Here is a 27,749-nt window from a genome sequence, read left to right as displayed (position 1 = left end):
TGCCGTGTATTAAGTATATCTAAATCACTTATTTTATCTGGCTTATATTAGCAATAGTCAATATTGTTTTTCAAGCATCCACTAAAAATGCCCTTCACTTCAAAGTGTGAAATATTTGTGGTATATGTTTACATGGTCAAAATCATGTTTTATAATGTTAATTCATTTCAGTCAAAATATATGGCAGGTATGCTACCTCTTGAAGAGTGTACAATTTGAATTGCCAAGAAATGCTGCAACAGCACAACTTTTAAAAAATATTTTTCTGTAAGAAGAGACATCACTAATACCCCAAAAATGTGCTTCCCCCCACCCGTTTAAGGTTACCAGATCAGCATTGTCAGTGCTAAGTATAAAGGACAGAAGGAATAAATGACACAACTGTGCCAAAGGATATCTGTCATTTTTGATGTGCCTTTCTGGAAGTCCTCGAGAACTTTGAAAGAGAAGAGGAAAGATCCAAACACAGCTACTAGTGTGCCAGCAGGTAAGCTGAGCATTCATTTGTGATTGTTTTTCAAGGTGAAAGGACATGATAGTCTTATGGAGAAATATTTATTTGTTACTTGTCTATAAACTTGACAATGTTAAGCAAGAAGGGATCTGGAGTCACAGCATGGGGAGTAGCCTCTTGGAACCAATCACAGCATTTTTACTGATGCCAGGAAGATCAGTCAAAACAGAAATCTTTGTATGAAGCCTACTGAGTTCTGTGGTCATACAAGGCAGAGGACATGGAAGCAAAGTGGTTTCCCTAAACTTCCCTAGTGTTACCAAGACAGTCTGAGTGACCTTGCAATTAAAATCATCCTACTCATTTCCAATACATGGCAATTGTGAGTTACAGAAAGCACATTTTTTTCTAAGCTGCACAATACAAATTCTCTGTCAGCTCTCCTTAGGAAGATAAAATACAGGCAAAGAGATGCCTGTCTGCCTCAGAGAAATTATGATCACCAAATAAGCACAAATCTATTTGACCTGCGCTGTGCGTCATCAAACAATTTAACCACCCATCTGTCAGCATTCTCTAACTCTTGTTCTCAGCACCACTGTCACAGAGTACCTGTGTTTTCTGCATGCAGAAATATTCACCCTCAGAGCAATCAGCTATAAAACAACCTGCATTTTCAGAGGTCTTGGCATCCAGGACATGTGGGGCACTAGAATATGATTAAATAAAAATACTAAGAATTTGTTAAGAGACCAAAATGATACTGATTTCTCTCTAGAATATGGAACAGTCCAGTTTTAGTAACATAAACTTTAAAAAAATTCCACTGGTCTGTTATATGATATGTTGCAATATCTTGTGAATTTGTCATGATGGCATTTAATTTTATAAATAGGTCTTAATCTGACATTTGTTTTTACCACAGACTATTCCTATATGACCCCTGAGCCTAAACATACAGGTTTGATTATAGGTCTGAGTATCTAGAATCCTTCATGGTTATTGTTAGAATAGTACCCTGTAGGGCTCTTATGAAAAGGTTAAGCATTGCAATATGAGTTACACCCTCAGTCTCAAATTCCAGATATAACCATTTTATTTAAACTAAGTAATTCATTTATTATCTTTTTTTAACTGCTACTTTGCTTAGTCAATTTTTATTTGGTGATTAAATATTGAAAGGAGCTAATGGTTTTCACTTTGATAAATTATCTCATTATGAGTATATAGCTGCATCATCTGGCACAGGCAAAAAGTGATGGTAAACAATAGAAACAAGTACTCAGAAAGTGAGGTGCTTTGTGAAGTACACTTTTTAGGAAATAATACTTATTCTACCAAAGATTCTTATTGGAGAAGCAAAGCCAGGATTTACAAGAAAAGACTTATTCTGAAAGTAGAAGAATCACCTCTGATGGTGACATTTCTTTCAAAATTGCTTATAATGTGTTATGATCTGATTTTGGAAAACCCTAATATTTCTTGTGGGGTCCTGTAATAAGTGAAAAAAGCTTAAATTGTGAATGCTGACAGGCAGCAGATAATTTGGTGTATATGTGTGTGTTGTGTTGTAAATTTTGATAACAACAGGACTGCATAAAATTGGCACATCCTGAATCCTCCAGTTAATAAAGAGACATGAGACAGACTCACCACTTAGAAGGCTGATCATGCATTGTGCTTGTGAATGTAGAGTATTCAGATTTAGGAAGAAGTGGTATGAGAAAGAAGAAGGTGAAGATTTTAGCTGGAGAAACAACTCAAGAAATGGAGGAAGATCAGAGAGCTGCACGGAGACAAATGTTGGGGGATGCCCAGGGACCATGGTTGGTGATGCCCAAGACTCATAACTGAGCAGCAGCACGGCATGAACCAACATGACTTTCTGCCTGACCTTCCTGGACCAGCAGCGACCTCCCTACTGGTCCGAAAAGTCAAGATTTGTGTGTTTGTGTAACCCAAATTAGTGCTGTGGGAGAGCAAGTGAGTGAGCGTGTGAAGTAATCATGCAGGGTGAACACTCCAGTCTTGCTAGCTGTTAAATAAACCCAGGATCCAGATCCACTAGGGGTTGTTGCCTCATCTGTCTTTTCATGACAGGTCCTTAGAGTATAACTCATCTCATCTACCTTTAGGCATCTACATAATGTTTATCTTAAAGAGGTGAGACTTCTGTGCCCACAATACCCTGTTTCTCCCTAGTGACAAGTCAAAGCAACAAGTTCAGATGTATCTGACTGAAAACAGGAGGGATCAGTTCCACCCTTGGGGTGATCATTTCTCATTCAAACAGATGAAATTGTTGAACCTCCCAGCACTGAAAATGCTTACAGGCTTGAGAGACGGGACTTCTGCCTCTTGCTTGATATTTATGAATTGTCAATGGGGAGAAAAATTTTCAGATACTTAATAGTGTGGGAAAGAGTTTTCTGAAAACTCAATGCCTGCTGGAAATATCAAATGAGATGCTTATTGTAATTTGAGCTATGGTCATATGTATAATATCTAAGTATACATCACATATATAATAGATATATATGTAATATCTATCCCAGACTCCAAATCTGCCCCCTTTCTGTTGAGAGCTATCCTCATCTTTAAATAGTCCAATTCTTTCTGCGACTAATTGTGACAGAACATTCTCTTAAATTTTATACCACACTATACTGTATCCATCTCCATGGTTTCTGCTTGAGAATTACAGGGAAAAGGAGCCTGCCTTTCCAATTTTACACTACTGTTTCCCCACTGAGTTCAAAGAAATCAGTCTTTTGCACTCCAATATGACAATCAGGTCCAAACGAATTCTGCAGGACTTTGGAATCTGTCTTTTGGTGGTTGGTCTTGGAATAGACAACAAACAAATTCTTTACTTGTGCATGGCCCTTAAATCCATAATGATAAATCCTCATCTGGGAATATATGAATCATAAACACTGAGAAGATAAAAGAAAATGAGAGAACTAAGGAGATCTACAGATTATAAGCCAAAAAAGATTGTAATAGCTGTTCCTGCTGTTGATGCTACCAGATTTAATCATGTTATTTTATATTTATACTGTGTTAAAACTCATAACCCAAATTAGTTTCATTTAAAATCACAAATAATATCCTAAGTTAGAAGTAATGTTGTTAGGTTATACAAGTAAGTATGTAAGTATGTATTTGTATACTTCGGCTATATGGCTCAGCATGGCTTTCGTTGAGGCTAATTAGTGTCACAAATGTCCTAAGTCAATAAACACATGGACAATAGTGATTTGGGTGATTAATATTATTTGAATTTAAAAACACCCTTTGACAAAGTCTTTCACCAAAATTCTCTCAGAAAGTAAACAGATATGGGACAAGAAGAAAGGAACTCTCAGAGACTAATAATTTGTTCAAGATAGAATGGAAGAAGTAAGGATAAATTATCCGATTTCATGCTTATGGTGAGGGAAAAGATAAAGAGATTCTGAAGGAGCTAAAAGTGGGGTTGCAAGCTGATGCAGCTGGCATAAATATTCATGAGAGTAGTCTCTCTTTTGCCAGAGACTGGATATGTGTCATCACATGCAGTCAACTTTATCAAGAACACACCCATAACCATCCATGCCCACTGTTCATGAAGTATTTTCTAGTTGTCTCTAATACAGCCAGATTATTTAAATCAGTTGCCCATGCATAGATGTCTAGTGAGGTTTGAAACACCCTGCCTTAGCCCACCTGACCTTGAGCTGCTGCTCCAGAGAGCATGGATGTACTGTATGTAGGTTGTCTTATAACTACCAGCCCCGTATAGACTGTGTCTATACAGGGCTGGCAGATATACACTGTCTATATACCCTGTCTTAGAAACCCACAGTATCTCAAATGGCACTAGATGCCCATTTGTGATCAAATGACCACAGGAAAATAAACTAGACGGGACTTTGGTCTGACTTCTTTAGCTTTTATACAGTTGTTAAATTATCATATTATTATTTATCCCTTGGGAGATAGAAGATATGTTTCCACGACAAAATGAAGATTATGACCCGGGCGAGCATACGCTGGCTAGCATGGATAACAACAGCAGTGAAGATGAAATGTTGTAGGCTAGTAATTAGTGCATCATATCACTGAGAAGTCTGCATAAGTAATCCTGCTGCTGGTGTTGCATTCAATACTCTGACTCAATGCTGTGTTATCAATCACTTTGTCATGTCGGAAGGCTGGAGCAGAAAATGCACACACAAACGCACACACACATGCACACACACACGCATGCACCTCTCTTTAAAATTCTAATTTACTTAAGCTAAGTATACAATAAATTATAATACTTTATTTATGATTGCTGAGTTGCAATAGCAAAATTTGGTGAATTGCAAATCAAAAAAATCACTCTTTGTCTGCAGAAAACGAGGGGAAATTGCTGGGGGTAAGTGATGTTGATCAGAGGCGGTGTCCTTAACCAGGCAGACAATTCTGAAGCAACTCCACTTTCTGTTGCTCGTTTTCTAGCTGCTCTAGAAAGCAGAGACAGCATGTGTTTTCTTTTCACGACCTTTGTGGTTTCACCATATATGGAATAATTTATGAATGTTGCACATATACTCTTGTTCTCTTTTTGCTTCCTAAAACCAGTTCTTAAGACAGTGTTCCTTTATTGACAAATAATCAGTCACCTGTGATTCATGTTTATACTCTTGGAGTCTCTGGTATCATCGTGTGCCTGCACTCTCAAGGTCTCTGCTACACTAGTCTCCCTGAAGCTCACGCTGTGTCCACTTCTTTTGCTGGCTGTTCTAGAAATGTACATAGACATTTATTTGTGAATGACCTGTCTAAACTGCCTAGCTGTCTAAGCTCCTGTTTTAGTCAATAGAGTTTTAGCATCCAAGTTCTTCCCTATATTTAGGTAAACAATTCCATTTGATCTGCCATGGGGCCGTCGTTTTTTGCTGGAGACTCACTAGCCTATCCCAGTGTGCAGAAACCTGAACAAGCTTGGCAGAAGGCCAGAATGGATGAATACAGAGTTCCTGCCTGAGCTCAAACACAAAAAGTAAGTACACAGAAGGTGGAAGCAGGGACAGGCTACTTGGGAGGAATACAAAGACATTGCTTGGGCATGTGGCAATTGAGTCAGGAAAGCCAAAGCTCGGCTGGAGTTGAACCTAGCAAGAGAGGTGACAGGAAATGAGAAAGAAAGGTATAACAAGTATACTAGCAGCAAAAAGAAGAATAAGAAGAGTGTGGACCCATTGTTATTTGGCCCCTGTGGACAGGAGGTCTAGTGATAAAGGACATGGAAAAGGCTACTCAGTGCCTTTACTGCCTCAGCTTTGCCCTGGTAAGGTCTGCCCTCTTGCCTCCTGGGTCCCTGAGTCTTTGAGCAGAGCTTACAGGAGTGAAGCAGTACCCACAGTAGGAGAAGACAGAGTTAGGGATCATTTAACCCTCATCGGCATACACAATGCCATGGGACCAGATGAGATGCAGGGTGCTGGAGGAGCTGGCCAGTGTCATTGCAAACCCTCTCTTCATAATCTTTGAAAGGTCATGGCAATCGAGGAAGATTCTTGGTGACTGGACAAAGGTAGCTACCTTTCACACCACTTCAAGAATGGCAAGAAAGAGACTCTTGGTAACTACTGGCCAGTCATCCTCACCTCAGTCCGTGGGAATGTTATGAAGGAAATCCTTTTAGAAGCGGTTTCTAAACACATGAAGGATCAGAAGGTCACTGAGAACAGCCAGCATGGATTTGCTAAGGGTAAATCACTCCTGAACAACCTATGATGAAGTGACTGATGCTGTGGACCTAGAGAGGACATGCTGTATATCCTGACCTCAGCAAGGCCTTTGACATACTCTCCCATAGTCTCCTTGTCAACAAAAAGGTGAAACATAGGCTGGGTGGGATGAAAACTGGCTGAAGTGCAAGCTCAAAGGGTTGTTATCAATAGTGAAAAGTCCAGCTGGCAACCAGTAACTAGTAGTGTCCTCAGGGATCAGTACTGGGACCAGTACTATTTACTGTCTTTTTAATGGCCTGTAGGACCGGAAGGAGTGCACTCCCAGCAAGTTTGCAGAGGACATCAAGTTGGGGGGGGGAGTCATCGATATGCTGGAGGACAGGGCTACTATTTAGAAGGACTTGGACAGGCTGGAGAAATGGGCTGACAGGAACCTCAGGAAGTTCAAAAGCGAATACTAAGTCCTGCATGTGGGATGGAATAAACCCATACAACAGTACAGGCTGGGGGCTGACTGCCTAGGAAGTAGCTTTGCAGAAGAGGACCTGCAGGTCCCAGTGGACAACAAGCTGAGTTGCCTGTGTGCTCTGACAGCAAAGGCCAACCACATCTAGTGCTCCATTAGCAAGAGTATAGGCAGCAGCTCCAGGGAAACGATCCTTCCCTTCTAGTCAGCACTAGTGAGCCCACATCTAGAGTGGTGTGTCCAGTTTTGGGCTCCCCAGTAAAAGAAGGATATTGATATACTGGAGCAAGTCTGGCTGAGGGCCACCAGATTGACCAGGGGGCAGGAGCACGTGGTGTAGGAGGAGAGGGTGTCAGAGTTAAGTCTGTTCCGCTTTAAGAGGAGAGGACTCAGGGGACACCTGATTGCTGTTCTCAGCTACCTGATCGGAGGGTACAAAGAAGACAGATCCAGACAGGAGTTATCTATGGTGATAGAATGAGGGACAAGGGACACAAGTTGGAGCATGAGAAATTCCAATTATGCATAAGTCTTTTTTTTTTTTTTTTTTTTTTTTTTTTTTTACCATGAGTGTGGTCAAATACTGGAACAAGTTTTCCAGCGAGGCAACGGGTTCTCCATCCCTGAAGGTGTTGAGCACTCAACTGCACTCAGCCCTAAGCAACCTGATCTGATTAGCCATGGTCTGAGCAGGGGGTTGGAGTAGATGGCCTCTGGAGGTCCCTTCCACCCTAAGTTTTTCTATGATTCTGTAATTCTATGCCTAACATCCTTTGTTGTGAAATGTGTCTTTTGAAATTTACCTCCAACAAGACTAATATTCAACTGCAAGATTCAAGATTAATTATACCTGACACAGATGTCTTGGTAGGATAACATATGTATTTCATTAGTGGCTTGTATCTGACACCAGACACTGTGATAGTTACCTACTTGGAATGACAAGAGATTCAGGAAGACAAATTGTCAATTTCTTTTTCTTGAGCATATCATGACAATGACATATGCAGAGGACTCCAGTGGGCAAACCACGATCCATGAAAGAGAGGAAAACAAAATCTCTTCCAACACCCTGTTGAACTGGCTGATGGGAAAGATCTTCTCAAACTCAAATTTATTTTGATTCAGAGCATGTCTAACCGAGGGAGGAAGTGAGGGAGACATTGATCTAGCTATTAAGAAATAGGATTCTTTGCATAATTTCCGATGATTGGTTTATCTTAACTGATGTGCCAACACACACTGATCAATGTTCGAGGATTCATAAAAGATGGAAAAAAATGGTGAGATCACATCTGGACTACTGTGTTCAGTTCTAGGTTCCCCAGTACATGAGAGACATGGATTTACTGGAGTTAGTCCAGCAAAGAGCCACAAAGATGATGAAGGGATTAGAGCATCTTTCACATGAGAAGAAGCTGAGAGTGCTGGGATTCTTTAGTAAGGAAAGAGAAGGCTCAGAGAGGATCTTGTAGATGGGTGAGTAAACAGCAGAACAAGTTGCCAGAGAGATTGTGGAGTCTCCATCCCTGGACATATTCAGAACTTGACTGGACATGGCCCTGAGCAACCTGCTCAAGTTGACCCTGCTTTAAATAGGGAGTTGGATCAGAAGGTCTTCACAGGTCCCTTCCAACGGCACCTATTCCATGATTCTTTGAAAATTCAAAATGCATGTAGTTGAATTTTCATGAAAGGGGAAAAAAAATCCTTCCTTAGATCATGAATACAACTATCTGAAGACTGAGGCTTGGTTATGAATTTTTTCTTAATAAAGAGTTGCAGCTGAGTGTGCTGAGGGCAATGCAGGCAGATTCTAGCACGCAATAAACATAACTCATGGACTTGCAGAGAATGGTTATGGGATACTTGCTGAGTATGGTTAAAAGGGAAAACCATAACCAATAAATTCCAAAATGGATTATAGCATATCTTTCAGAAACTATCTAGCTTAAACTGAAAGATGTTTAGCATTGGAGAATAGACATCATCTCTAATATTCTGTTGCAGTTACTCTTAGCTTGAAGCACTTGCATCTTATTATGAGACTGAATTTATCTAATTTAATCTAATTTTAAATTCCACCAACTGATCTTAGTATTCCTTTTTCAACAAGATAAAAAATCCTACTATTAGATTCCTTTCTCTATTAAGTATCTATGCAGTTTTCTAACCATTTCTTTGTCTTCTCTTGGTGGAGTAAACTGATATTCTTAAGTCTCATATCGTAAGGCTTTTATTTAGTCTGCAGGATATTTTGGGAGTGGTCCTTTTCTGGACTATTTCCAGTGATTCCACTTTTACAGCAGTACAGGATGGGGGCTGACCTGCTGGAAAGCAGATTTATGGAGGTGGGCGTCCTCTGGGACAACAAGTTGACCATGAACCAGCAGTGTGCTCTTGTGGCCAAGAAGTGTTGGAAACTTGCACGGGAGGAGCCGACGGAGGGAAGACCCAGACGCTCAATATGAGTGATCAGTGTACTTCAACTTTATTAGGTGTGGTCTTTCTTTATATAGTATAGGACTAATCAGGCTCATACATATTGCAAAAGCTGAGCTCCTTATTGGTAACAGCAATTTGGTTTACCCAGCAACTTCTGCATTACATCACCCGCAAGTTCCCAGGACTAATCATTGATAACACCTTGGAGCCAAGGACAATGTGTCCTTGGCTCTAGCTGTTTTTACTCTCATACGGGACTTGGCTCACATCAACTGTGTGCGATATGCACTTAGTTCTGCTTCCTTTAGTTGTTCAATCTTCACATGACCTCTGCCCTCAAGCCAGTCCTCCACAATTCCCCCGTTTTTATTTTGTGCGAGAAAGACCTTTTTAGTTAATTGTTCAAGCTTTTGTGTTAAGCAGCTAAAAATCACTCTTACAACAATTAAAACTAATACAATTATGAATAGAATACATAGCCCTTCTTTGATCAAGCCCAAAATCCAGGTACTCACATTACCAAACATCTTTCTAAACAGATCATCAAACCAATTATACTGTACGGTGATTCTCTGGGTGTGGTTCTTTAGCCATTTCAATTGCTCATGGATTGACTGTCCATGATCAGAAAGATTAAAACAACACATTCCTTCAAAATCCTCACACCCGCGTCCCTGTGCTAAAAGCAGAAAGTCTATAGCTGCTCTATTTTGTAACACTGCATGTCTCAGGCTATCCATATCCTGTGACATTTCAGAGAGAATTTGTGTAGTAACATTTGATTGCTTAACAGCCCAACAAGCAAGTTTATTTAGATGAGACATGGCATGCGCAACTGCAACGTTAGGAGCTAAAGCTGCGGCGAAAAACCTTTCCGCAGGCCCCCATAATTCTACATCATCAGCACAATCTGAACCTAGTTTTTTCAATTCACGCTTGCCTCGACGATTCTCACTTCTTCTATGTCTGATTGCTGCAGTCAGATTTGACCAACGCTGATCATGTAAGTCAGGGGCGAAGAGTGTCCTAATGAGTTCGGCCAGCGTTGAAATTTTTTCTTGAATAGTTCGTTTTGGTTGTAACGGTGGTGCTATCCATTCTAGTACAATGGGTTCCGCCAACCCTCTTTTTTCCCCCGTTTTTATTTTGTGTTGTGTAATGGCTCCCATTAGGTATTGTGGGCCACATAAAATAGTAAGATCAAGTGGCTGATTTTCCAGGCGTCGGTGCGTAGCACGCGTAGTAATTAGCGATGCAATTTCCTGGAGTACCCGTTGCTGTTCCTCTGTGAGCGTGACGGCAGCCGCTGGGTCTGTTCCCTTCAGCAAGGGGCGTAGTAGATTTAAAAGTTCATTAGGAATGCCGACAACCGGACGGATCCATTGGAGGTCTCCTAATAGTTTTTGAGCATCATTGAGTGTTCTTATGTCAGTCCTGATTGTCAATTTCTGTGGTCTGATGGTGGCATTCGAAATATGCCAACCTAGATACTGCCAGGGGCTGGATTCCTGTACCTTTTCCGGGGCCATCACAAGTTCCTTTTTCTTTAATTGTGTGATTAGATCAAATTTTTGTTCAGGAGAAAAGGGGGTTTTTTGTGCCAACAATATATCGTCCATGTAGTGATATATTATGGTCTCTGGCCACTGTTGACGTAACGGTTGAAGTGCCGCATCGACATAGAGTTGACAGAGGGTTGGTGAGTTTCGCATACCCTGCGGTAGTACTGTCCATTCAAATCTTTGGTCTGGCCCCTCTCTATTGATAGCAGGGAGTGTAAATGCAAATCGCTGTTTATCATCTTCATGGAGGGCTATAGTAAAGAAACAGTCCTTTAAATCTATGATTAGCAGGTGCCAGCCTTCTGGGATCATTGCTGGGTTGGGTAACCCCGGTTATAAAGCACCCATGTCATGCATCTGTCTGTTTACAGCACGTAGATCGTGTAAAAGTCTGTACTTGCCGGATTTTTTCTTGATCACAAATATTGGGGTATTCCAAGGGCTGGTAGATAGTCTTAGATGACCTTGTTTGTACTGTTCCTTTACTAGTTCATGTGCTTGAATGAGACTTTCCCGTTTAAGCAGCCATTGCTCTACCCACACAGGCTGATCAGTCCTCCAGCTGAGTGGGATTGGGAAAGTCCAGGCAATGGCCGGTGCTATAAAGGGTGTTCCGAGGTAAGCACCATACCCATCTGGGCAAGGATATCGCGCCCTATTAATGCTTGCACTCCTTCAGGTAGGGGTAAAATGGAAACGGAGCAATTAACCACCTTGTTCCCTATAGTCCATTGTAGCATCGATGATTTTCGGGCGAGGGTGACCCCGCCTACTCCAGCTACCGTAGAGCTGGTCTCTCGTGTTGGCCAATGCTGGGGCCAAATCTTAGTGCTAATTATTGATACATCCGCTCCAGTGTCCAATAAGGCATTAGTGCGTATAGATTCTTCTTTATACTTTACAGTCACGGTTTGTCGGGGCCTTTGATGCATTCCGACAGTCAGTAATACTGCACTTCCAGTGGAACCAAAAGCACCATAGCCTCGTGGTTGCTCTTTCGCTGGTGCCACCCCTTCAGTCAGGTGGGGAAGCGGAATAAGTTGAGCTATTCTCGATCCTTGTGGTATGTGCATAGGTGGAAACATTGCTGAAACCACAATTTGTATTTCCCCGAAATAGTCCTTGTCGATCAATCCTGTCAAAACTTGTAATCCTTTCATTGTAGCGGACGATCTTCCAATCAGTAAGGCACCTATCGGCTCATGATTAATAGTTACTGGTCCATAGACATTCGTCCGGATTCTTGTTGGCTTTGTATCCAATAAGGTGGCGTCTACTGCTGTTGCCAAGTCCAGTCCGAGACTCCCTCTGGTGGCTGGTCGAAGACAAAGGGGTTCATGCTGTTCGGAGTGGAGCTGGGCGCCGGCTGAGGTGGTTGTGTTAACTGCGGGGGTTGCTGAGTTGTTGTGGTGAAGGCCGCCTTTTGTGTCGTCGCGGGGCGGCTCGTCCCGCTTCTCCGGGCGTTTCCCGAGCCAGCCTTCCAACAAGCCGCTCCATCATGTTTGCTGCTTTTGCAGTTGGGACACCATACTCTACTAGCTTGGCATTCTCTGCGAAGATGACCAACAATGCCGCATCGGTAGCAGTGTGCCGATCGTCGATCAGGGGGGATATTTCCACCGGGATTTTGCAAAGGAGCAAGGGCAGCGAATACCTGACTTTGATTCTGTTGCATATTATCCTGCAACGCCTGTGCTTGCTCTCTCATGCTCTCTCCTAATTGTTTCACCGCCTCTACTAGCATAGCTTGCGGTCCTACAAGTACCTGCGCCATTCTTTCTAGCCCCTCCTCAATAGTCCATGTTCCCGGGAGTGTGGCTAAAATACTACGCGTTGAAGGGTTACTATTCTGTATTGCACATTGTTTCAAGATAGTCCCTTTCAGGTAATCTGGTACCCCTGCTGCTTGTATAGCATTGGCTACTCTGTCAATAAACAAGCCGAAAGGCTCTTCCCGGCCCTGCTTTATTCCCATATAAGATGGGATACCCCCCTTTTTTTTTTTTTTTTTTTCTTTTTCTTTTTTTTTCTTTTTTTTTTCTTTTCTTTTTTTTTTTTTTCAAACTGCTTTTATTAGTGGTTTCTGAGCATTAATATCATAGAGAAAAACTTATTTCACATTGATAGCCTGAGATGGGTGTCCTCAGATAACTGTGGCCAAAGGAAGAGGAGAAGGAGGAGAGGAGAAAAAGGGGGGGGGAAGAGAGGGGGGGGGAGAGAGGGGGGGAGAGAGAGGGGGGAGGAGAGAGAGAGGGGGGAGAGAGAGAGGGGGGAGGGGGGGGAGAGGGGGGAGAGAGAGAGGGGGGAGGGGGGGAGAGGGGGGGGAGGGAGAGAGGGGGGAGAGACAGAGGGGGGGGAGGCACTGAGGGAGGAGGGGGGATCTGCCGCATGGTCAATGTTGCTCCTTTTGGCAGGCCTGTGTTCCCAGACCCTCCTTGGGCAATAGTAAAGGTTCGGATCGAGGGGGGCGATGGGTATGGGAACACAGGGGACACCTCTGCATGCGGGGGTTCCTTGAACCCATCGGGGCTTCCCAAACGCTCCGCGGCGGCGGCAGCTACTTTCTTTCTTTTTTTTTTTCTTTTTTTTCTTTTTTTTCTTTTTTTTTCTTTTTTTTTTTCCTCTTTTTTCTTTTCTTTTTTTTCTTTTCTCTCTTTTTTTTTTTTTTTTTTTTTTTTTTTTTTTTTTTTGAGGTGCGAGAGCATTAGTAACTGCCCTCCACGGCTTCATCAGCTTTTTTGCTGTCTTGTTGTCACTTATTACTTCATCAAACAACTTGTCCCCAAATTTTTTCCATTCAGTTTGTTCGAACATGGTATCTGGGTTAACAAAACACCCCTTAGCCACTCCGTAAGCTAATAGCCCTGGGAGTTCCTTATAACATTCTATTCCTTGAGTACCTCGCTTTTCTAAAAAGCATCTTAATAAATAATAAGCCGCTTGTCGCGCCGTGGTTACTCACTTACCGTTGCAACCTTTGCAAGACCTGCGGCGAGACTTTCTGGCAGGACCCCGTCTCGTCCTGGGCACGGACCCCCTTTGTTTGTGTCCTCTCCACCTCCTCTGTAGCTCTGGCACGTAGACCCCCTTTTGTGTCTCGTCGCCTTTAGCACAGCAGGACCAGCTGTCTCTAGCACTCTGTCGACTCCTGAGTTTTTAATCACCGAGTCCCTGACCGGCAGGGTCCCTGTTCGGGCGCCATTTGTTGGAAACTTGCACGGGAGGAGCCGACGGAGGGAAGACCCAGACGCTCAATATGAGTGATCAGTGTACTTCAACTTTATTAGGTGTGGTCTTTCTTTATATAGTATAGGACTAATCAGGCTCATACATATTGCAAAAGCTGAGCTCCTTATTGGTAACAGCAATTTGGTTTACCCAGCAACTTCTGCATTACATCACCCGCAAGTTCCCAGGACTAATCATTGATAACACCTTGGAGCCAAGGACAATGTGTCCTTGGCTCTAGCTGTTTTTACTCTCATACGGGACTTGGCTCACATCAACTGTGTGCGATATGCACTTAGTTCTGCTTCCTTTAGTTGTTCAATCTTCACATGACCTCTGCCCTCAAGCCAGTCCTCCACAATGAAGGCCAATGGTATCCTGGGCTGCATTAGGAAGAGCATTGACAGCAGGTCGAGGGAGGTGATCCTCCCCCTCTACTCAGTCCTGGTGAGGCCACATCTGGAGTGCTGGGTCCAATTCTGGGCTTCCCAATACACAAGAGACATGGAGCTACTGGAGCAAGTCTAGTGGAGGACGCATCTCTCATATGAGGAAAGGCTGAGAGACCTGGGACTGTTCAGTTTGGAGAAGAGAAGACTGAGGGGGGAACTTGTCAATGTGTATAAGTATCTGAATGGATGGTATAGAAATGATGGGGCCAGACTCTTCTCAGTGGTGCCCAACAATAGGACGAGAGGCAATGGGCACAAACTGAAACACAGGAAGTTCTGTCTAAACATGAGGAAAAACTCCTTTACTGTGAGGGTGGCTGAACAGGTTGCCCAGAGAGGCTGTGGAGTCTCCTTCTCTGGCGATATGCAAAAGCCTAGGCAGGGTCCTAGGCAATGTGCTCTAGGTGACCCTGCTTGAGCAGGGCAGTTGGACTAGATGATCTCCAGAGGTCCCTTCCAACCTCAAACATTCTGTGATTCTGTGATACTATAGAGGAGATATCAATGTTGAACAGTACACAGAAGATAATCCTACAATGTCATGCAAAGAGATTTCTGACTTCTTAATATTTTTCTTCATATTCTTCCAAATATCTCATTAGCATTTTCCTGTTACAGCATTGCACTGAGATTGTGTGCTGAGGCATATTAGTAGGAACATTATGGGAACTTTTGTTCATCCATTATTTTCCCAATAAAAATTGTAGGATTACTGTGGAATTGTTAGAACTTCACAGAGAAGAAGTTTTTAGCTTGGAAATGATTTTTTTTTGGTTTGATATCATAACTGTTACAATCTACATAAAGTCATATTTAGACATTTAAAAACATATTTTTTTGACCATGTAAACTGCAGGAGTATTTAGCAAAAACAGATCATAATCAAATGTGCAGTGACATATAGTAGTCATTTTATTTGAGAAAGGAATTGCATGAATGTCCAGCTGAGATTAAATTCTATCTTTGATGTTTGCATACCAGAAGTTATTAATGAAGTAATTATTACAACTTTATTGAACATGTGCATATCTGTCACAATAGCTCATTTTATGAAATCAAAGTGATAAATGCCATTCACCATAATGTTAATAACAGTATAGTAGGTTTTCTTGGGGATGCTTTTATTTGTATAGTGTAATATTATACTCATTCAAGGCTGAAGCTCAGGAACTAACTGGTGTATAAGAAACTACTAGTTGTCTGTAAGGGGAAGAAAATTACACCTCTTGGATCTGGTTCAAAAATGCTCTTGAAATGAATAGCAGTTCCTCTTTTCTTTTTGGTGGATTAGCATTAGATTCTTAGACTGTGCAGATTTTAATTTGGCATCCTGTTTGGTTCAGAAAGTGATTTTATGAAGGAGCATCTAAACTGGAATTCTGACTAGGTTTAGTGTTTTAAAGAAGTGATGGTTGGCTCTCAAGGCTCACATCTTCACCAGTTCTCCTGTGTTGTTTCATTCCAGTCCATTATGCAGGTTAACTAACATTTAAATTGCTCGGTACCAGGATCTTTTTGCTGAAAGATATGTAAGACTACATGTTTTACCAGCCAGATAACAGAGAACTATAGGTATTGTAGTTTAAAACTGGCCCATGCCAATTCTAAAGCTTTATTTATTTACTTATTTATTTTAATGCTTCCATTTATTGGATGTGTGTGGTCAGCTCCCTGTTGTTGTGACTGCAGTGTAATGATAAAAGCATGCTGGATGAATCTGAATGATCTAGACCTTAATTTGGATCACAGCGAAAATATATGGAGGGTTTTGTAATACTTTAAATCTTTTAGGAAGCAAAAATGCTGAACTAATGTAATACCACAGCAGAAAGACATGATATAATTCATGACGGAAAAAATTTTTGAATGAATAAATGGCATTTGATATCATGTTTTTAAATAACTAGACTTGTGAAGTATCAGAAATCTTCATCATTATTTTTTAGAACCATTGAAATAGATCACAGATACCTTGGCCATATCTTGGTATTATCATCATTTTTAAGAGGAATTCCCTTCTGAAACTGATAAGATGAATAGTCCATACTTCTTGTGTTCCAGCATATTCCTTCCAACTTTTCTGCATGTCAAGAATCCTGCCTTGTTGCTAGTGTGCTAGTGCACTCTTTTTTTCCCATGACCTCTAGTTCTCTAATCAATCAATGCAGTTTCTATAGAGACAAAATCTGTTCCTTTGGGTACTGTGGAGCAATTTGCAAGGGGACAGGACATACATAAAGGGATGAAATTTTTATATACGATATCATACAGAAATAGTGTCATTTATTTACTTATAGAAGAAAATTTAAAAATGAGGAAAAAAATGAAGCACAGATTTATAGTTAATTATGTTGATACGGCTTGACAGCTTCATCTTCTCAGTTAAGATAGTTTCATGGGTTCATCGAATCAGAGAATAGTCAGGGTTGGACTGGACCTTTGGAGATCATCTGGTTCAACTCCCACGCTAAAGCAGGGTCATAGAGAACATGTTACCCAGGAGTGTGTCCGGTTGATTTTCTAGTATCTGCAAAGAGGGAGATGCCACAACCTCTCCAGGCAACCTCTTCTAGTGTTCAACCACCCTCACAATAATGAAGTGTTTTCTTATGTCCAAGTGGAATTTCCTGTATTTGCCTCTACATTTCCTCTTGTCCTGTCACTGGGCACCACTGAGAAGAGTCTGCCCTGTCCTCTTTACCATCACATATTTATAAACATTTATAAGGTCCCCCTGAACCTACTCTTCTCCAGGGTCAACAGTCCCAGCTCTCTCAGCTTCTTCTTGAATGAGAGATGCTCCAGTCCCTTAATCATTTTCCTGGCCATTCACTGGACTCACTCCAGTAAGTCCGTATCTTTTTTCTAATGGGGAGCCCAGGGCTGGACACAGTACTCCAGAGGTGGCCTCACTGGTGCTGAGAGAGGAGCAGTTCCCATATATATTCTTGTTGCTAGGATCATTGCTGATAGCACAAGCCAGATAGCACAGATTTTAAAACTGAGAATGCAATGCTTAACTTGAATAACATCTCCACAATCTCTTCCTATGTCAGTTGTGAATTTTATGGAGGATCCATCTGAAGAATATATTACATTGGTAATGTGCAGAATTGAATGTATTTGAACAACTTGTAATCCTGTAGTGCCTAGCACACAATTTCATCAGAAATATTAATTGAATTTTAGTGAATAAATGAGTTGAGATTCTAAAAGGTCAGTGGAGTTAATATAAATAAGTACAGTAATAGTATCAGTTGCTATTATCATAAATAAGCTAAGGCTAAACTAATGCTAAACAAATGCGCTCATTTACTTAATGTTAGATTTAATTTAACTAGTCTTCTCTGCTAACAAGTTGCTTAGAGGTATACAAACCTTTATTTTCTTTGGTTATCACTGTCTTGCAAAAAGAACTATAATTTCTAATTTGCCTTAATCTCCTAAACAGAAATATTCCCATTATTCCCCAATTTCAATTTCCATTTCCAAATTCCATTAAAATCAAGAAAAAAATAAATGTTTTGCTTGTGAATAAAATGGTCATATGTCTTGCAAATTGCTCCAAACAGGAGCAATTTTAATAGCTTCTGTTGTGCATTGCTGTCAGAGGTGGACCAGAACAGATCCCTAGCATGTAAGAGTCATAAATTCTTTCTGTATTATTCCAGTTTTAGGCTGGCATATATTACTCTTTATACATATATCAGATCTCTTTTCTTCTTCTGTAGCTTCTATAGCTCCAATGCAGGTCTAACAAAAGTGTTTTTGTCAAAAAGTTGGGCCAAAAGGGTGTTATGATAACACCTTCACAGCCTTCAGCTGTGTTTTCTTCTGGAGTAGCTTTGGCCTCATGCCTTCCAGGACTGAGAATTTTCTTTAAAGAGGCTGATTACAGGTTGATACCTTCTCAGTGGAGAGTAAAGTACATAGGAGGCTATGTAGAGAGATCATACTGACAGCTGATTAGTTAATTTGCATTTTAAATAAAGGAGCTATGTAGTCTTTCAGGATAGAACCTAATGCCGATCTACTAATATGGAGCTGGTGTTTATCTTCTCTCCTGTCCTGTAACTCATGAAAAATCAGCCTGTTGTGGAGTTGGATTATTTGAAATAGTCATTTCTTTTACCCATAATTCAAAGGTGTGTTTAATATTAATAGTACAATCCAACCTATAGAAGTTATGTTAGATGAATCATTTCCATCAAGCTTGTAGATCTCTGTGTAATAAATACTTTCGTGTAATACAAAACCTAAAACTTTTGAAATGGATAAAATACTTTACAAGAGACAAAGATTACTGATCAACTCAGAATGAGCATCACATATTATAAAATTGATCAAAGAGACAGCAGCAAGTATAATAACCACTCTTTAAAAGATTGAACTCTTTCGTGCAAAGATATTTTAATTAGAAAGTTTCTGGTTTTGCTTTGTAAAATATCACTGCATAACTTGGAAATTTATAAAATAAATTAGGAGTGTGATGAGGATGCAAAATAGTGTGAAAATTCATAAAATAACTTCAAAGAAAATCATTAGGTTTTGGGTTTTATCAAAGAAAATATGAAGGAAGAAAGTCAGAAGTTAGTGAATATGTAATATGACTCACTATGCAGAGTAGAAGGGAAAAAAATCAGAAGAAATCTAGAGGCAAATGCGTCTCACCTAACTTTAGACATCTGTGTTGTAGTATCTGCTTCTGAGTTAGCCATCTAGCCTCCTTATATAGAAAATAGCAAGATATAGGTATTTCCAGAATGCCATTAATCTCAACCTAAGGTGCATGTTCAATAGGTCAAAAGAACTGTGTCTTATAAGTGCTTGTTTGTTTACCTTAACTATAATGTGGAGTTTACATTAGTTAGTTATAGATGTCTACATTATAAGTGTCTCAAATTAGCATCTTGGCCTTTGTTTTTAAAACATCCTGCCAAATTTAAGAACTTGGCTTTCATTTTCAAATTATTTACTTGGGCAGAGGTCATCTAGTGCTCAACAATGAAGACTATGGCTAATGGCTCTGGTCTTCCAGCACAATACAGCTTTCTCCCTCAAAGGGTAAGCTTGTCTGCAGGGAGACAGAGCTTTATTTTTTTTTCTTTAGCATAAGTATATGTGAACACATATGAAAACCTGACAAAATGAAACAATACACTCTGAACATAATTCTATGCTTGAGGATAAAGTAAGAGAAAGAATGAACCATACCTGACAGCTCATTGACACACTGGAAAATGCTCAATCCTAAACGAACACTGTGATGTAGACACCACATTGGTTGAACAATCTGCTACTCAGTGGTGACCCTGAATTAGACATGTAGGGCCTACTGTCAGCTGCAGCGCTTATTTATTTAGTGAGGGGAAAGGAATATCATTAACAAGAGATACTAAAAATCCCCCTTTCCTTAAAAAAAAAACCAGAAGACTTTATCTTACTCTGATATCTGTTGCCTTTGATTATGTTTAGACTATGTGAGGATTTATTTTAAAGGAACTCTAGTTATAAAAGGTTACATACTATCTCTGACAGCGTACATTAAACATCTAGCAATATGGGATTCAACTAACTCCACAGTAAAATCATTGGAGATGGACAGATATCCCTAGAAAGCTCTGTTAGAGTTTACACAAGTAAGGCAACCATCTTTCTCTCTTCACTATGTAGAAAACCAATTGGAAATGCTTATCACCTACGCTGACATAAGTGTGGATCCAGTCTACTCAGATTAGGCTTTCATCTCTCTTGGCTGATTGGGTAGGGAACCAAAATAAAGTGGCAAACTTCTATGAAACTGAGATCAGCTTCGCATAGCCATATTCTGAAGTCTGTTACTACATAGAACAAGCCGATTTTCAAGGTGGTGATGGCAGAAGTATGCAATATCCTTGTAGTTAGAAATTGATTAGGGATTCTATGTATAGGGTCAGAATTCAATTGCACAAAAAATGCCTCACAATGCCATTTAAGAAGCCTAAGAGAAACCAAAGCTACATGGGGAGATGCCCTGCTGTAGTTCTAATTGCAGCTGTGGCCTGGAGAGTTAGCATAGTTCATCTAAAATACATCTTTATTTGGGCAGTTCAGTCTTCCTGGGAGGAGCTTCACTAAGATAAGGAGCACTTATACCCTTACCTAGAGGTGTCTATAACCTGACACTGGATCCTGCCTGAGTTCTGTGATGCAGCTGTCCAACCACAGGCATTTAGTGCCATTTGAGAGGATCACGGATGTCTGAGATATCTGCATGGAACTAGCAGATATGGCAAAGTACTTCTGAGAGACCCATAATCTATTGGAGTAGCATCTGGAGGCCAGGCAGGATGCCTGAGGAAATCTCAACCAGAATAAGCCACTATATGAAAACAACTGAGTTAAGCCTGTGATCTCTACCACGAAACTAATCTTCAATATTGCTAACATTTTTTTACTTTCTAGTAGTATATTCAATGTTACTAAAATAACTGAAAAAAAACCGTGAAGCAATCACATATTGGACCAATGGAACATATAAGTACAAGCAAATATTAGTGCAGAACATAATGGAAAGCTCTGTTGCACTGGGAGAAGGAGAAAGATTGTGGCAGACCACTTTTGTGAATGGGTCTCATATAGACCCATAGATGAGCATATATACCTGACCATATGTGCCTAATATTGACACACCTTCTTAGATCAAAGACAAATATGGTCAAATCCTGCTTCCATTGATGGCATTTAGGATTTTGCCATTGACTTCAACAGGACCAGCAACCAGCCTAGAGAAATTAAATATTGATATATATTTTCCTTTCCTCTCCTACACTTACGTACAGGTGGTACTTCAGCATTTTTAGGTAAAAATCTGTTGTTTCTATAAAACAATGTTTTTAAGATTTTTAGTTTTATCATTAAAATGAACTGAATTAATAACGAACTGAAATATGTCTCAAGAAACAAACAGCTTTTTTAATGTGTTGCACTAGTACATCTCTAGTGTCTGTCAAGAAAATCCTCAAGAGATGAACAGTTCTGAATACTAAGTGATAAATATTAAAATGTCACTATAGTGATCTTCTGCACTACTGCTTCTAATGGTCTTTGGTTTCTGCATGAATAGGAGTGTGGTCCTGCATCTGAATGGGCCCACATGATTTCAAAAACAGGAAAAGGATGTTCCTACTACCTTGAACACAGTGTCTATCTTTAATCTGGTGCATGACTCATTTGGTGTCATGGTTTCAAGACCTTGCACATCTTTTGCAATGCAGAGGTTCATTAATATTGTTTTTTTGGTTATAGTTTTATTTTAGTGCTATATATAGTTGTCCTGTTTCACGGGTGAAGACTCATGATTTCCCCAAAGATTTTATGTTTTCAGTTTGGCATAATCTGATGCAAGGTAAAAGGTGAGAAATAATAGTGATAGGACAGAATGGAGAATTTGGTACCACAGAATTTTTGATAATGAAAGATGTATCATGAACATTTTGTCATAGGTATGTAAATAAATTTTCATATCACCTTTTGACTCTAGCTTTATATTAATTTAATGGCTGTGCAGCTGATAGCTAGACTGAGGTTTGATGGGCAGGACAGGCTAAGAAAGACAAGTCAGTTGTTATCAGAGGTAACCCATAAAGTGACTGAACATTAAAAGCTTGAGATGGGCCAGCTGGAGGAAGAAGGGGATGCAAGTTTGCACATTCACTGAGCAAAGCTTGTGAGAGAGTTACAGAAGTGAGAGCGAGGAAGGGGAGATTGACTGGGTTCGGTTCAGTTGCCTACAAAGTCTACTGCTATTTGAGACTCTGCAGAGGCCAGGACCCTGGCTGCCAGCAGCTGCTGCAGAAGGACATGGGTCTCCTGTATGTCCTGTGTCACATCTATCAGGCTCATGTGGATTTCCATATACCCTTATGTGTCTCAAATGACAGTTGGTTACTGTGTCTAGGCAACCAAGTCTTATTCACTTTGACAGAGAAAAAGACAGCGTGAGATTTAAAAAAATACATTAAAACAGTTACACTGTAGACATCTACATCTGTGCTGGCTACCTTAAATTGTCTTTATAAATGATGGAGATAGCAAGCACTTCTAGATGTGAAGTAGCTTTGTACTAGAACTCTGAAATATTTCCATCATTTCTCTCCATTGAGTATAAAGAGAGCGTAGGCTGAGAGGTAGACATCAACACTGATGAAGTTAGGTAGGAGTCATCTGAAGCATCAGGTTCAGGATGGAGTATCAGGAATTGTGAGGTATATAGGGCTGTGAACAAGGGACTGGCTTGCTGGTTTTGGAGGTCTAAAAAGAAGCAACCGATAAGATCAAACATTTTGATGGTAGAGTTGGAAAGGGTAGATTTTTAGGTGGCAATGAATTTTGATAGGAGAGCAGAGGAAGGTGTCTCAATCCCAGTGAATCAAGAACTTTTGCCGTTCATAAGGAAAGCTTTATTCTTGTACTGAGAAGAACGGAGAACTGTTCTCATCCTGTGTCACTAACTTGGTGATTGGCAATATGTCTATTTGAGGTATTGGTGTCTCAGTTTCCTCAGATTAGAGCAGGAAATGATAATGTTTTACATAATTTTACAATATATTAATGCAAAATATTACAGAAAAGCCTCTAACTCTATAGACTGCTTTTTGCAGAATATTTTTCAGTTAAATTCAGGAAGAGATCAGTATCAATATTACATAAAAAATTACAGAAAATAGCTATTTGAATAACTAAGAGGAGTTACAAATAAAAAAAAATAGTTTTAACAACTGACTAAGCCTGATTTTAAATGGTTTAAAATCCAGTTTGAGGAAATAATCACCCTCACACAGCCTGCTGTTGTGGCTTTTTTATCCAGTAGGTGTAAAATTGAAATCCTCACATTACTATGGAAGAACTATTTTAGGTAATTAGAGCAAAGCCTGTGTAAAATGTGTTAGACATAAAACAACCAGGATAAAGAATTAAACTGTGATCAAAATAGGATGTTATAAACTTTGCAAAGCACGAGATGATTTTCAGTGGTGAACTACATTAGCTCTGAGCAGTTTTACATTACAATTTATACGATTTACTGTAGGACTAATACGTCAGCATTTGTAGCTTCCAGTTCATCACTTTTTCACTTCTTTGCTCCTTTTCTGTCACTGTAAACACTATCAGCAGTAATTCTGCGCACTAACTGGGAAAGCATTTTGCCTCTTGCTTTGCTCTTTAAATCCATCCAGAATCTAAACTTCACTGCAAGTTGTTGATGAGATTATGAGTTGATATCTTCATTGTAAATGTTACAAGAGTAGAATCCCATGCTGAAGCAGTCTTTCCTTAACTTGGGGACAGGATTCAGTTCCCAAATTGTAGCTTGTAGATGTTGGTTGTAGATAATGAATTTCAGTTGTCTCAATGCACAATTCTACATCTGACCTAGTTTATGTTACCATTACAGTCATTGAAGATATAGTAATAGCTAGTGCACGGAGTTTAAAGAGCAATTCAGTTCACCATGAAATGGACAACAATGTTTTTTCATTTGAAATTTTCTACAATCTACTGACTAAATATCACCTAAACTTTGGTGCATGGACTTTGGTGCCTATATATAGCTATACGAGATCTTCCTCTGCAGGTCCTCAGAAGCACCTACTTTATCCCTCTATGTAGAAAAGGATCAGATTTTTTTCTCCAGGAGAAATGTATGTATGATGTATGTAAAAGATGCAGACCTAAAATAGGCAGATTTAGTTACACCTGGAGACTTGCTACTGCACCACTGTGGGATAGTTGTCCACGATGAACATATATAAAAACATATAGTGGTAATACCAGATAAGGATAAAAAGTGCTACTGTCATAGCAAAAACAGGTATGCACATATTACAGGAAATTACATTTTAACAGATCTAAAGTGTCAGTTATCATGTAGGTAAGATATTAGAAAAAACAAACCTATTTTCCAAGAAAACAGAGAAGACTGTAGAAGGTTAACCATGGTCCAATATTGCTAATTCATTGCTCTTGAGATCCTGGATTCCATTAACATTGCAAGCAGCCAGTTCATTCTGAAAAGGAGAACTGATACTCTTGGGTAACTTGTCCAAAAGGCAAAGTTCAAGAGGAAAAGAATACTGGTGCCATCTGTAGCTTAATTAAGTTGCTGGATTGATTTTCAGTTTTTTGAGTAACACAGTAGCAAAGTGACCCCCTCCTGATGAAGTATTATTAGAATATATCAAAGGAGCTCAGCAGTCATAAGGATATATGAGTCAAAAGATGCAATTTAGGGAGAACCAGAAAAGAAACAGATTTATATTGTTTAATGACAGTGTAAAGGTAGACAGAGGACAACAGTTTCCTAGCAGTAGGAAAGAATATGAAGGCTTCTGTGATACCATTGGACCAGATTTTCAGGCCCCGCTTTCAGTATAAGCAGTTGTTCAGATGTTCAAGGTGAGTGTTTGTAGATGTCTCTGAGTGTATGATCTTCCTTACTGGGAAAATTTCAAAGTAACAGAAGTTTGAGTTAGCTAATATAAATATTCTCAGTAGTAATATTGAATAGATATTCATCAGTTCCCATAAAAGTATTTATAGTTTGGTGTCGAAAAATTTTCTTAATGGGGCTACTGGAGGAATTTTCTTCTTCCAAAGCACAGTTTCAAACTCCTGTTAGCATAGGTATATCACATACTGCAAATTTCTGAGTCTCATGTTTATTTTGTTGCTAATTTAAATATTAGTGACTATTTGAAATTTTGTTGCTAATTTAAATACTAGTGACTATTTGAAATATGCAAATTGAGACTTGTCCAGTCATATTTAAGGGTGAGAATACTTACTGTCAGTATAATTTCTAGGTGCTGACAATCACATTCACAGACAGTTAGTATGTACAATACTTTATAACTGATCAACAAAATTATGCGTAATATACAAAACACTTCCAGCACTTATGGCCTAAAATATCACAGAGATAAGTCCTTTTTTCCTACATTCTTTCTTTATGGCTTATCATAAACAGTAGTTCATTCCATGTACATTTCCATTGATTTCTCTGGACTCATAGAGGAAGTGAGATACTTCTGGTCATGAGCTGGAATGACTATTCTAGCTCATGAACAGATCAAACTTTTTTGATAATCTGTCTTTAGTTTATGGATTATTGGGTGTCTAGTTTACTAACTATTGAGGTAGAGACGAATCAGTTGGAGCTAGTAATTGAATAGTGTAGAAAGGATTTTATGAACACTGGTGGTTTCAGGCTTTCAAGAAGACATTCAGTTGACAGGTAGAAAATTTAAAGTTGAAAACAGAAATATATAATTGCAAAATGGACATTTACCCTCTAGAAGCCAGGTTGCTGCCTGATGAAGAATTCAGATTTCAGTCTTCCAGGCTAATTTTTCCTTTCAGTGGAATCTTGAACAGAATCTGTGTGACTAATTTTATTTACTATATATATGCTGATTTTTCTATGGAGGTGTCAGAGAGTGTGAAAGCAATCCTTTCTTTCGGGAATGCAGGAAAGTTGCCTCTATCTCAGGTATCATTCTCTAAGCACTGTAAAAGTTCACTCTTCTGGAAAGGTTAAAGCATAGCACAAGCTCCCCTTCTGTTTGCAACAATATTAATAATAATAATAATAATAATAACAATATATGCAAATATATATAGGCACACACACAGAGTGTAACATCTCCTCAAATTGAACAGTAGCTGACTGAATAGAAAATGAACTTTGTGTAATGAGGATAATTATATCACTGAGGCCAAGAGCTTGGCAAGATTCAGAAAGTAATTTGTCACTAATGAGAACATCCACAGGATTAAAAATAAAACCAAACAATTTAGATGAGATGTAAACTTGTATGCCTCAGGACTCTTTGAAGAGAGTTAAGAAAAAACACCCCTAGGGCCAAAGAGTTGAAGAATTCCCCACTTCATTTCTCATACATTTGCATTAAGAAGTAATGGATATACTGGAGATGAAATACTATACTACATGGGATGCTGAGTAAGTGGAAATTAATATCTTCTGCTGTGTTAATCTATACTCCTGGTTTTAGACTCAGACTCAGACCCATCTCAGTGTAAATCCTTGTGGAAGACTCACAGATCTGCTAACGGTCTAGGGCTTCTGTACTCTCTTGAGACTCAAGTATAGCAAAAGTTGAGCAAAATATGAATGACATTCTATGTAAGTACTTCAGTTTGTTTGATATTGGAGAGCAGTGGCATGCTTTTTGAGAGATGCTACAATGGGAATAATTAGATCAGAGTTTGAAGGATAGTGTCATGTTAGGAGCCAAGAAGACTCTTCTCATAGCTTTGGTTCATGCAAGCCCAAATAGAGCATCATAGAAAAAAGTAAAACAAGAAAAAACAAACAAATAAACACACAGATCTAGACACCTAAAATCTCTTTTTAAAGATCCTTTCACAATTTAAACTGACAACTGGAGTGGTAACCTAATATAACAAGAAGGTGACTTTTGGAGTTTGATGCTAATGCCTTCTTGTCCTCCAGCATGAGTCATACACATTGCTGATTTAGTTACAACAACCATGTTCTGCAGTAATGTAAATCCTTAAAATAAAAAAGAGACAGAATAAACACAGCGACCACAGTGATCACAGATTTTCCACACTTTCTCCTTAATAAGGCCTGGGGGCCTGCAGGAGCTAACTATTCATACAGCAGTGACTGTTGACAAGGCATAGCATAGCACTGGTCTTTAAACTCCTTTTTCAAACACTATGAACAGAGACATCAGGACAAACTCATTCTTAATACATAAATGAAAAAAGTAACAGCAGTGATTAAGCATTTCAAAGGTTGCTGGAGAAGGAAAAAAAACCCCCAAACTTCTGAACCCTTCTGAAAAGACTGAAATATGAAAGAATTAAAAATTCTAGACATTGTTTAAAGCAAAGAGCAATACAATGATGGTGTAAGGGTAGTGTTTCAGTAAAAGTAACAGCATTTGGGTTTTGAAATTTACAATAGGAAGCTTTGGTTCAGCTAGCTTTTCTGCTCTGATAAGCACAATTTTTTTCATACTTGGACTTAGATTTATATAGCAAAAGGCACATTTTGCACATAGCAAAAAATCCCATTTTTTTTGCTGCTGGCTTAATGTTTTCTTTTTATCAGGAAAGTAAGGTTCTGAACAGAGTCCATGAAAAGACAGACCTGGAGACGTAATAGCTCAAGGTATTGGAAATCAGGATATAGGACCTTCAAGCTTTCTGACATTTGGTTCGGGAAGTTGCTACTGAGTGCAAGTCTTTGTCAAAATATGTCTATTTATTTCCTTCCTTTATGTGAAATGAAGCAGTAGCACTGTTTCAATGTCAGATGCTTCTTTACAGATGTTCACATCACAAAGAACTCACATACTTGGTTTCAGCAGCCTTCTCAGAGGGGGC

The sequence above is a fragment of the Dromaius novaehollandiae genome, chromosome 1 (genome assembly GCF_036370855.1).
Source record: "Dromaius novaehollandiae isolate bDroNov1 chromosome 1, bDroNov1.hap1, whole genome shotgun sequence".
Classification (NCBI taxonomy): Eukaryota; Metazoa; Chordata; class Aves; order Casuariiformes; family Dromaiidae; genus Dromaius; species Dromaius novaehollandiae.
This window is presented reverse-complemented; position numbering follows the sequence as displayed.